The 12,092-nt window shown below is 40.5% G+C and overlaps 1 long non-coding RNA gene across 1 annotated transcript; it reads right to left on the reverse strand.

The window, feature by feature from the left end:
• Positions 1 to 11,610: 11,610 nt before the first annotated feature.
• On the reverse strand, positions 11,611 to 12,077 carry LOC131913705 (uncharacterized). Its single transcript, XR_009379963.1, has 2 exons — positions 11,971 to 12,077; positions 11,611 to 11,806 (listed from the first exon to the last, which is right to left on the reverse strand). It is a non-coding gene; the product is annotated as an uncharacterized LOC131913705 (long non-coding RNA).
• Between the last annotated feature and the right edge of the window lie 15 nt (positions 12,078 to 12,092).

Below are 12,092 nucleotides of genomic sequence, written 5' to 3' on the forward strand. Positions count from 1 at the left end.
ATTTAATTGATTTGTTGGCCAAAGGGGCCCCAGGAGAATCCCCAAACAACCCAGACTGTTGCCAAGACTATAGGTTGCTCTCAACAAACTGATAGCAAGGCCCATTGCAGTTCCTTGGTACAGGAAGGTACTCTGCAAGCTATCAAAAGAAAAGTGTAAACACAAAACAAGAAACAAACACTTTCCACTATAGTGTACTACCTGTAAGATATGCTAGGATAAGGATGGCACAAAGCTTATTGTAGTAACGAACCAATACCATCTTCATGATGGAAACCAAACACAACACTGCTTGAGTAATGAACAATATGAGACTAGATATCCCAGGGAACTATGGTAAAAACCACATAATATTGGTCCAAAAAAGAAAAAGAAAATGTAGTGATAAAATGACTGCTAATGATATTCTGCTATACTCAGATCAGTTCAACTATCATCAGAAAAGCTTCCTCCTATAGCACATAGGAACAAATGTAGAAACCCACAGCCAGACATTACACAAAGAGTGAGAGACCTTGGAACACTCAATCCTAAATGAAATGTCTCCATCAAATCCCTCCCCTGAGATCTCAGGGAAACCCACAGAAGAGGTGGCAGAGTACAGAGACACCAAGAAAACAAGGCCCTGGAGATCAACATGACCAAAGTTCATATAAACTCAGAGAGCCTAAAACAGCATGCACTAAACCAGCACAGGTCTGCACCAAGTCTTCTGTATATACATTATGGTTTCCAGTTCAGTGTTTCAATGGGTTTCCAAAATGTGTAATATGAATAGGGCTCTGATTCTTGTGTCTTCTCTTGGGCATCTTTCCTTCTGTTGGTTTGTCTTGTCCAATTTCAACATGATAGTCTTTGTTATATCTTGCTGGCCTCATGTTCAGGAGTAGTTGGCCAAAATATAATGGGATTCAGAGTTGTGTGTGTGTGTGTGTGTGTGTGTGTGTGTGTGTGTGCGCGCGCGCGCGCGCACGCGCGCGCGCTTTTTACTGGTTACAGTTTGTTGTTTTGCTTTCTTTCTTTTTTTTCTTTTGGGGTGGTATTTTATTGTCTTGGTTTTGCCTTTGTATTTATTTGAGGGCTTTTTTTATGAGAAAATACTTAAAGTTAGGTGGGTAGGGATGGGAACAGAATCTTAAAGGACTTTGGGGGTGAAGAATATGATCAAAATATATTTAAATTTAAAATTAAAACAAGGAAAAGGAAAGAAAAGAGAAAGAATGGGGAATGCCTGGCACAAAGCAAGCACTCAATAAATACTGGCTTTATTATCACTATTACTGCCTTTTTCTATCATACCTAAGATGTCTTTTAACTCTAAAGTTGAGCAAGAAGATCTGCCTCTATGAAATGTGTTATTTAGAAATATACATAGTGAGGTTTCAGACAATTTCATCTGTTTCTAATACCTCCATCTGATGTTGATATTCTAAAGTTAGAGAGATTATCTCCTTCTGGCTGTATGTCTTAAATCACCTAATTATTTCTGTAGCACTTTCTTAGTGAAGTGGGCTTTTAAAAATAAACAATCATTTGAAGAAATGTATGATTTATTTGCCTAGCAATTCAATTTTTAGAAATCTATCCCATAAGATATGCTGTTTAATTAAGGAATGATGGTGACAGTGGAAAGAGCTGGCAGTAAAGATCTGTTAGTAAACCTGTTAGTAAAGAAATCATCATTTAAACTACTGTACATTCATGCAATTGAATGTTTTCCAGCTATTTACAAAAAACAAGTTATATTTTTGTGTGTGTGTTGCCAGGAATTATCTTAAAGATACCTTAACAAACAGGTAAATTTCAGCTTATACTTAGTATAAATTCAATCACTTAAAATTAAAATCCATCTGCATAGAAATGAGAGAAATATATATAGACATTTGTATATCAAACTATGAATGCTAGTTTATTTGAGGGGAAGAGAAAATAGGAGTGAAGAAAACAAGTAATTTTTAACTTTCTACATTTCTATATTAATTCTCTATAGTAAGACTGTTATTATGCACTTGTTGTATAATTTAAAAGGAAACATTTTGAAAGAAAGAAAATTAGCTATAGTGATAAGGCAATGCCTCTGTGGATAGAAACTGTATAATGTGTTTTGAGAGCACATTCTAAAAATTCCCAAATAATGCTGCCACAGAAAACGTAAAATTAGTATGAGAATAGTCAAATGAATATTCTCTCCTTTGGTATATGTAAACTAACATATAAAAGAATTTGAGAGGGTTGGGGAGATGGCTCAGCAGTTAAGAACACTTGTGCTCTTGCAGGTAATCCATGTTTCATTTCCAGTATCCACATCAGGTGGTTAAAACCCACCTGTACCTCCAGTTCCAGAGAATACAACTCCTTGTAGTCTCTAAAGGCAGTTGCGTGCATATGGTGCAAATACAGATAAGCAGACAAACACACACACACACACACACACACACACACACACACACACACATATTTAAAAACAGAAAATTGACATATTGTATAGTATAAAAATATCTCAAAAGATGCTACAGGTATGTTGTTGTTGTTCAGCTCTTTGGGAGTGAAAGACAGACTCTGGTTAACATAATCTAGCATGAATTTTTACGAATTAATACATCCTCTAAAAAAACAAGAGCTGGACATGGATTATTTGAGCATTTTTGCAAGCTGGGTTGGAGATTTTTCAAGCCATGATGCCAGCCTCCCTTTCTCCACATTTCTTTTCCTCTCTCCCTGTGTTTCTCTTTCCTTGAGTAGAAGTCAGCTCCAAGAACTCAGCACCTTCTAAGAAAAAAGAAGTGAGCCTTTGATAAGTGCCAGAAACACCATCCCATGGACTGGCATCTTAGATTGAATAAAAAGGGAAGCAATTAGAAACTGAGCTGAGCACCAGAATTCATCTCTCTCTGTTTCCTAACTACAGATGCAATGTAACCAGGCACCTCATGCTCCAGCTGCCATGATGAACTGAACCCACAAACTGAGCTAAAATAAACTTTGCTCTCCACAGCCTGGTTTTGTTTGGTATTTAATTAGAGAACAATGAAAGTAGTTAATATTGGTGATGTGATCATATTTTTGTCTTGCAAACCAAAGTATATCAAATGGAAAGGCAATGGAGAAGGGAAAAAACAAAGAGACTACTGAGGGGGCACTGTGTTGGGCCAGGATAGATTACAGAAATGTGGCATACAGGGAGAAAGACATATGTGCAGCTGTGCCCTGCATTCCAGAACAGCATTTACCAGCTCATGCCAGTCCTGTGGTATAATCTTATTATAAGTTGTCCAGGAGTTTAACATTTGCTTTACAAATGGGGAATGCATGCCATAAGATATTATTGCCTCCTTAAACCTTCGTAAATCTAACATTTCAATTGAAGCAATTATAGTCTGATAAATGTCTGTCTCTCTAAACCATGAATGTTCTTCCCTAGAAGAGAATACACAATTTCTTCCCACTATTTGTCTTGCCAAACTTTTCCAAACTGACCTTTGTTGATGCTTTCTTGTAACACAATGGTCCTGGTAATTCTCTGAACAAGCAGTAGTAAACCCTTTGTCCCAGGTAGCAGCATCACCGCAGTCACCAACATGATGAGAAGGAGCCAGCAACTCAGAGCAGCAGCCGCTGCCTCCATGGTCCCACTGCCACCCTTTGTGGCTGGGCCCAGCCGCAGCCTCTCCTTAGCAAGCTTCCCAGGCTGGCCTCAAACTTGGGATCCTCTTGCCTCTGCCTCCTTTAGCAAATCCTTTGGCATGTGCCACCACTACCGGTGAACTGTAGCTCGGACCTGAGTTGGGTCCCACAAGGCCACAGGAAAGTAGCTTTTTCTCGAATTTGTACCACAAACGTTGGGTGCCAGATGTAGCATGAATCTTAAAGAGTCTTATTAATAAAAACAAACCTGGGGCCAGGTATTGGGGTGAATGCTGGAAGATGAGAGAAGCAGAACAAGCCACAGCTACCTCACCTCACCAGTTCCTCAGCTGATCCTGTTTCCTCAGACTGGAAGCCTCTGTGTCCTCATCTGAATGGATCTCAGCTGAACTGCTGCTCAAAAGCCTAAAAGCTTAACCAGCTGAACTGCTGCTAAAAGTCTAAAAGCTTAACCAGCACTAGGTCCTGGTCCTCACATCTTATATACCTTTCTGCTTTCTGCCATCACTTCCTGGAATTAAAGGCGTGTGTCACCATGCCTGGCTGTTTCCAGTGTGGCCTTGAACTCACAGAGATCCAGACAGATTTCTGCCTCTGAAATGCTAGGATTAAAGGCATGTGTGCCACCATTTTCTGACATCTATATCTAGAGGCTGTTCTGTTCTCTGACCCCAGATAAGTTTATTAGGGTGCACAATATTTTGGGGGACACAATATATCACCACACATATGAAAAAAAACAAAACATTATTGAAGGTGGTATAGACTTGAACTATTCAGAGTGGATGAAGGGCAGAAGGATTCACTGATTTGACAAACACAGGCTTGCTGAGCATCCTGTGTGTTTGATGAGACATCAATGTTCCTAGATACTACCATTTCCTTTCATGAAAATGACACTAAATGTGGAAAGATATCACGGAATATGCTTCATATGACTTCATAAAGAAAATATCGGGACACCAGCCACTCCGGGGAAGACCTGCCCAACTTGGCCCCAGATTCTGGCCACCGGGCAGGTTCCCTTCTAGCCCCACCAGGAAGGATCCCCTTCTCCAAGACCCTTGGCAGACCCTGCAATCTCCATGCCCTGCCCCCACACCCATCTGCCAGAGCCCCAGCCTCTTCCTGAGACTTAGAAGCCCGTCCCCAGCTCCTATCCTGCCCCGGACTTGCCTTCTGGACCACAGGTGAGTATCCTGGCTCAGCCTGGTCCCCATCCCTGGGCACCAGGCACACTGGGGAAGACCTGCCCAACTTGGCCCCAGGTTCTGGCCACCAGGCAGGTTCCCTTCTAGCCCCACTGGGAAGGACCTCCTTCTCCAAGATCCCCAGCAGACCCTGCAATCTCCACGCCCTGCCCTCATGCCCATCCGCCCGAGCCCCCAGCCACTTCCTGAGACTTAGAGGCTGGCCCCCAGCTCCCATCTTGCCCTGGACTTCCCTTCTGGACCAGAGAGAGAGACAAGAGCTCCCATCCTGCCCCAGCCTTCCCTTCTGGACAAGATTGCCCATCCTGCAGAAGACTTCCTGTCTGGACAAGAGCTCCCATCCTGCCCCAGAGTTCCCATTTGGACAAGAGAGCTCCCATCTGGACAACAGAGAGAGACTTCCTGAATCTCTCAGCTCTGTCTGAACCAAGTGTGCTGATAAGACCAAGAACGAACCACAAGGAGATGGGCAGACGTCAAGGCAGAAATAAATACAACAAAACAAAGAGCAATACAGCATCACCAGAACCTAGCCCTCCTCCAACATCTAGACCTGAACATCAAAAATTGAAAGAAGCAGAAAAAAACAGCCTTATGAATGACATCATGAAGAAGGTAGAGGCTTGTGTAGAGGAAAAGACAAAAAAATGGGAAGAACGCTGTAAACAACTAGAGGAAAGGGCAAGAAATCAATAAAGTCCTGGAAGAAAACAATAAAGTACTGAAAGAAAATCAAGAAAAAGCAATGAAACAAATGAAGGAAACAGTCCAAGACCTGAAAAGGGAAATAGAAAAAATGAAGAAGACACAAACAGAGGGAATGCTGGAAATAGAAAATCTGAGTAAACGATCGGGAACTTCAGATGCAAGTATAACCAACAGAATGCAAGAGATAGAAGAGAGGATCTCTGGCGTTGAAGGTACAGTAGAAGAAATAGATTCATCAGTCAAAGAAAACACTAAAGCCAACAAAGTCATGAACCAAAATGTCTAAGAAATTTGGAACACCATGAAAAGACCAAACCTATGAATAATAGGGGTAGAAGAAGGAGAAGAATACCAACTCAAGGGCACAGAAAATATATTCAACAAGATCATAGAAGAAAACTTTCCCAACTTAAAGAAGAAAATGCCTATGAAGATATAAGAAGCCTATAGAACACCAAACAGACTAGACCCCCCAAAAAGTCCCCTCGCCACATAATAATTAAACAACTAAACGTACAGAATAAAGAAAGAATATTAAGAGCAGCAAAGGAAAAAGGCCAAGTGACTTATAAAGGCAAACCCATCAGAATAACACCTGATTTCTCAATGGAGACTTTGAAAGCCAGAAGGACCTGGACAGATGTAATGCAGACATTAAGAGACCATGGATGCCAGCCTAGACTAATATACCCAGCAAAACTTTCAATCATCATAGATGGAGCGAACAAGACATTCCAAGACAAAGCCAGATTTAAACAATACTTATCCACAAACCCAGCCCTACAGAAAGCACTAGAAGGAAAATTCCAACCTAAGGAAGTCAGATACACTCTCGAAAACACAGGCAATAGATAAAGCCACAGCAGTAAACCCCAACGAAGAGAAGTACAAACACCTTACCACAAAAAAAAAAATAACAGGAATGAATAATCACTGGTCATTAATATCCCTCAATATCAATGGACTTAATTCACCTATAAAAAGACATAGGCTTACAGAATGGATATGAAAGCAGGACCCATCTTTCTGCTGCATACAAGAAACACATCTCAAATTCAAAGATAGACACTACCTAAAAATAAAAGACTGGGAAAAGACTTTCCAATCAAATGGTCTTAAGAAACAAGTGGGTGTAGCCATCCTGATATCCAGCAAAATAAACTTCAAACTAAAATCAATCAAAAGAGATCAAGAAGGGCATTACATACTCATCACAGGAAAGATCCACCAAGATGAAGTGTCAATTCTGAACATTTATGCCCCAAACACAAGGGCACCCACACATGTAAAAGAAACATTACTAAAAATTAAATCACATATAAAACCCCACACATTAATAGTGGGAGACCTCAACAACTCACTTTCACCACTGGACAGATCTCCCAAATCGAAACTTAACAGAGAAATAAAGGACTTAATTGATGTCATGACTCAAATGGACTTAATCGATATCTACAGAACATTCCTTCCTAACAAAAAAGAATATACCTTCTTCTCAGCACCCCATAGAACCTTCTCTAAAATCGACCACATACTTGGCCACAAAACAAATCTCAACAGATACAAAACAATTGGAATAACCTCCTGTGTTCTATCAGAACACCATGGTCTAAAGTTAGACTTCAACAACAACAAAAACTACAGAAAACCTACAATCTCATGGATACTGAATAATACTCAACTGAATCACCAATGGGTTAAGGAAGAAATAAAGAAAGAAATTAAAGACTTCCTAGAGATCAACGAAAATGAAGACACCACATACCCAAACCTATGGGACACTATGAAAGCAGTGCTAAGAGGGAAATTCATAGCACTAAATGCCCACATAAATAAGTTGGAGAAATCTCACACTAGTGACTTAACAGCACACCTGAAAGCTCTAGAACAAGAAGAAGCAAAGTCTCCCAGGAAAAATAGATGCCAGGAAATTATCAAAGTGAAAGCTGAAATCAATAAAATAGAAACAAAGACAACAATACAAAAAAATAATGAAACAAAGAGTTGGTTCTTTGAGAAAATCAACAAGATAGACAAGCCCTTATCCAAACTAACCAAAAGACAGAGAGAGAGCATCCAAATCAACAAAATCAGAAATGAAAAGGGGGACATAACAACAGACATTGAGGAAATCCAGAGAATCATCAGGTCATACTTCAAAAACCTCTACTCCACAAAACTGGAAAACCTAAAAGAAATGGATAACTTTCTGGATAGGTACCACATACCTAAGTTAAATCAAGACCAGATAAACTATTTAAATAGTCCAATAACCCCTAAGGAATTAGAAAGTCATTAAAAGTCTCCCAACCAAAAAAAGTGCAGGACCAGATGGTTTCAGCACAGAATTCTACCAGATCTTCAAAGAAGAGTTAATACCAATACTCTCTAAATTGTTCCACACAATAGAAACAGAAGGAACATTACCAAACTCCTTCTATGAGGCTACAATTACCCTGATTCCTAAACCAAACAAGGATACAACAAAGAAAGAGAACTACAGACCGATCTCCCTCATGAACATTGATGCTAAAATACTGGCAAACAGACTCCAAGAAAACATCAAAACAATTATCCACCATGATCAAGTAGGCTTCATTCCAGGGATGCAAGGGTGGTTCAACATACGAAAGTCCATCAATGTAATACACCATATAAATAAACTCAAAGAAAAAACCACATGATCATCTCACTAGATGCAGAAAAGGCATTTGACAAAATCCAACACCCCTTCATGATAAAGGTCTTGGAGCGATCAGGAATACAGGGATCATACCTAAACATAATAAAGGCAATTTACACCAAGCCAACAGCTAACATCAAATTAAATGGAGAGAAACTCAAAGCAATTCCACTAAAATCAGGAATGAGGCAAGGCTGTCCACTCTCCCAATACTTATTCAATATAGTACTTGAAGTTCTAGCCAGAGCAATAAGACAACATAAGGAGATTAAGGGGATACAAATTGGAAAGGAAGAAGTTAAGCTTTCCCTATTTGCAGATGACATGATAGTATACTTGAGCGACCCCAAAGACTCCACCAAGGAACTGATACAGCTTATAAACACCTTCAGCAACATAGCAGGATACAAGATCAACTCAAAAAAATCAGTAGCCCTCCTATATACAATGGACAAAGAAGCTGAGAAGGAAATCAGAGATACATCACCCTTTACAATAGCCACAAATGACATGGAATACCTTGGGGTAACACTAACCAAGCAAGTGAAGGACCTATATGACAAGAACTTTAAGTCCCTGAAAAAAGAAATTGAAGAAGATGTCAGAAAATGGAAAGATCTCCCATGCTCATGGATAGGCAGGACTAACATAGTAAAAATGGCAACCTTACCAAAAGCAATCTACAGATTCAATGCAATTCCCATCAAAATACCAACACAATTCTTCACAAACCTGAAAAGAATAATACTCAACTTCATATGGAAAAACAAAAAACCCAGGATAGCCAAAAGAATCCTGTACAATAACACAACCTCTGGAGGCATCACGATCCCTGTCTTCAAGCTCTACTATAGAGCTACAGTTTATTACTGTAGCTTGGTACTGGCATAAAAAATGACATGTGGACCAATGGAATTGAATTGAAGACCCTGACATTAATCCACACACCTATGAACATAAAATTTTTGACAAAGAAGCCAAAAGTGCACAATGGAAAAAAAGCAAGCATCTTCAACAAACGGTGCTGGCATAACTGGATATCAACACATAGAAGGCTGCAAATAGATCCATATCTATCACCGTGCACAAAACTTAAGTCCAAGTGGATCAAAGACCTCAACATAAATCCAGCTACTCTGAACCTGCTAGAAGAGAAAGTAGGAAGTAGTATTGAATGCATTGGCATAGGAGATCACTTCCTAAATAGAACACCAGTAGCACAGACACTGAGAGAAACGAAATGGGACCTCTTGAAACTGAGAAGCTTTTGTAGAGCAAAGGATATGGTCAACAAGGCAAAGCGACAGCCTACAGAATGGGAAAAGGTCTTCACCAACCTCACTTCTGACAGAGGACTGATATCCAGAATATATAAGGAACTCAAGAAATTAGACATCAAAATGCCCAACAGTCCAATTAAGAAATGGGCTATAGAACTAAACAGAGAATTCTCAACAGCAGAAACTTAAATGGCTGAAAGACATTTAAGGAATTGCTCAACATCCCTAATCATCAGGGAAATGCAAATCAAAACAACTCTGAGATACCATCTTACAACTGTCAGAATGGCTAAGATTAAAAACACTGAAGACACCTTATGCTGGAGAGGATGTGGAGCTAGGGGAACTCTCCTCCACTGCTGGTGGGAATGCAGGCTTGTACAACCACTTTGGAAATCCATATGGTGCTTTCTTAGAAAATTGGGAATCCATCTCCCCCAAGATCCAGCTATACCACTCTTGGGCATATACCCAAGGAATGCTCAATCATACCACAAGAGCACTTGTTCAGCTATGTTCATATCAGCATTGTTTGTAATAGCCAGAACATGGAAACAACCTATATGCCCTTCAACTGAAGAATGGATAAACAAAATGTGGTACATATACGCAATGGAATACTACTCAGCAGAGAAAAACAATGACATCATGAGGTTTGCAGACAAATGGATGGATCTAGAAAAAATCATCCTGAGTGAGGTAACCCAGACTGAGAAAGACAAACATGGTATGTACTCACTCATAAGAGGATACTAGATGTGGAACAAGGATGACTGGACTGCTACTCACATCACCAGGGAGGCTACCTGGAATACAGGACCCCAAGAAAGACACGGGGATCGCCCATTGATGGAGAAATGAAAGAGATCTACATGAACAGCCTGGACATGAGTGGGGGTAATGAAGGCTGAGGGGCGAGGGAAAGAGAGCTTGGGGGAGTGGGAGATCCCAGCTGGATCAACAACAGAGAGGGAGAACAAGGAATAGGAGACCATGGTAAATGAAGATCACATGAGAATAGGAAGAAGCAAAGTGCTAGAGAGGCCCACAGAAATCCACAAAGATACCCCCACAACAGACTGCTGGCAATGGTCGAGAGACAGCCCGAACTGACCTACTCTGGTGATGGGATGGCCAAACATCCTAATTGTCGTGCTAGAAACCCCATCCAACTACTGAGGGGTCTGGATGCAGAGATTCGTGGCTAGGCCCTGGGTGGATCTCTGGGAGTCCAATTAGTAAGAATGAGGAGGGCTTATATGAGCAACAATTGTTGAGACCAAGGTTGGATAAAGCGCAGGGACAAATGGCCAAACGCATGGAAACACATGAACTATGAACCAATGGCTGAGGGGTCACCAACTGGATCAGGCCCTCTGAATGGGTGAGACAGTTGATTGGCTTGGTCTGCTTGGGAGGCATCCAGGCAGTGGGACCGAGTCCTGTGCTCATTGCATGAGTTGGCTGTTTGTAACCTGGGGCCTATGCAGGGTTGCTTGGCTCAGACTGGGAGGAGGGGACTGGACCTGCCTGGACTGAGTCTTCCAGGTTGATCTCAGTCCGCGGGGGAGGCTTTGCCCTGGAGGAGGTGGGAATAGGGGGTGGGCTGGGGGGAAGATGAGGGGGGCCGGAGGGAGGAGAACAGGGGAATCCATGGCTGATATGTAGAACTGAATCGTATTGCAAAATAAAAATTAAAAAAAAAAGAAAATATCTTAATGTTCAAAGTTTAAAAAACAGCTTCTCTAAGAGTACACACACACACACACACACACACACACACACACACACACACACCTTCACACTTTTGCAGCAGGATCCTATGATGAAGCTCAAAGTTACCTTGTCCTCAAAATCCTCTTGTCTCAGTAACTCCTAACCCTGATTGTTCATTTCAGCACTATTCCAGGCAAGAATGCTTTGACACAATTAGGATAAAATCATTGAGTCATCCTACAGTCAAACAAGCCATTATGACTAATTTCTAGCCCAATTTTAAGGTGTAAAAGGAAAGTGCCCACTTGGATTTCCTATTCAATAATGAACACAGTACCCACATTTGCACAAAAAGTGCTCACATAGATGAATTCAACACATGGCAATATTTTATTGCTCTTTCCCCTTTCTCTGTGTTTTTACTTAATCCTCTTATTTGTTTACTAAAACTTCAAAAATATAAATATGTTCAAGTGGAGTATAACAGCCTCATCAATGTTCAGGAAACAGACTCTATGGTAGATGATCTTCTTTCTTCGTGAAGTGAAAAAACTCAGACACATCTGCAGGGTAACAAAGGTACACATTACAAATTCTATACTTGTCTAGACATAATCAAACCCATTTCACAGTTGATGTTAAATGCTTCTAATTAAAGTAATTTAAGAAATTTATAAAAATTCAAGAGCATAATGTTAACATTTAAAATCAAAATTCTTGTTCTCACCAGGCTCCACATGAGTCTCCATAGTAACCAGAACACTTACTGGCCTAATGCTATGTGCTAATTGATCATTTTCATGTATATAAAATAAAATAATATCTATAAGTATACACCCCAACAACTGA

This window comes from Peromyscus eremicus, chromosome 6 (genome assembly GCF_949786415.1).
Source record: "Peromyscus eremicus chromosome 6, PerEre_H2_v1, whole genome shotgun sequence".
Lineage (NCBI taxonomy): Eukaryota > Metazoa > Chordata > Mammalia > Rodentia > Cricetidae > Peromyscus > Peromyscus eremicus.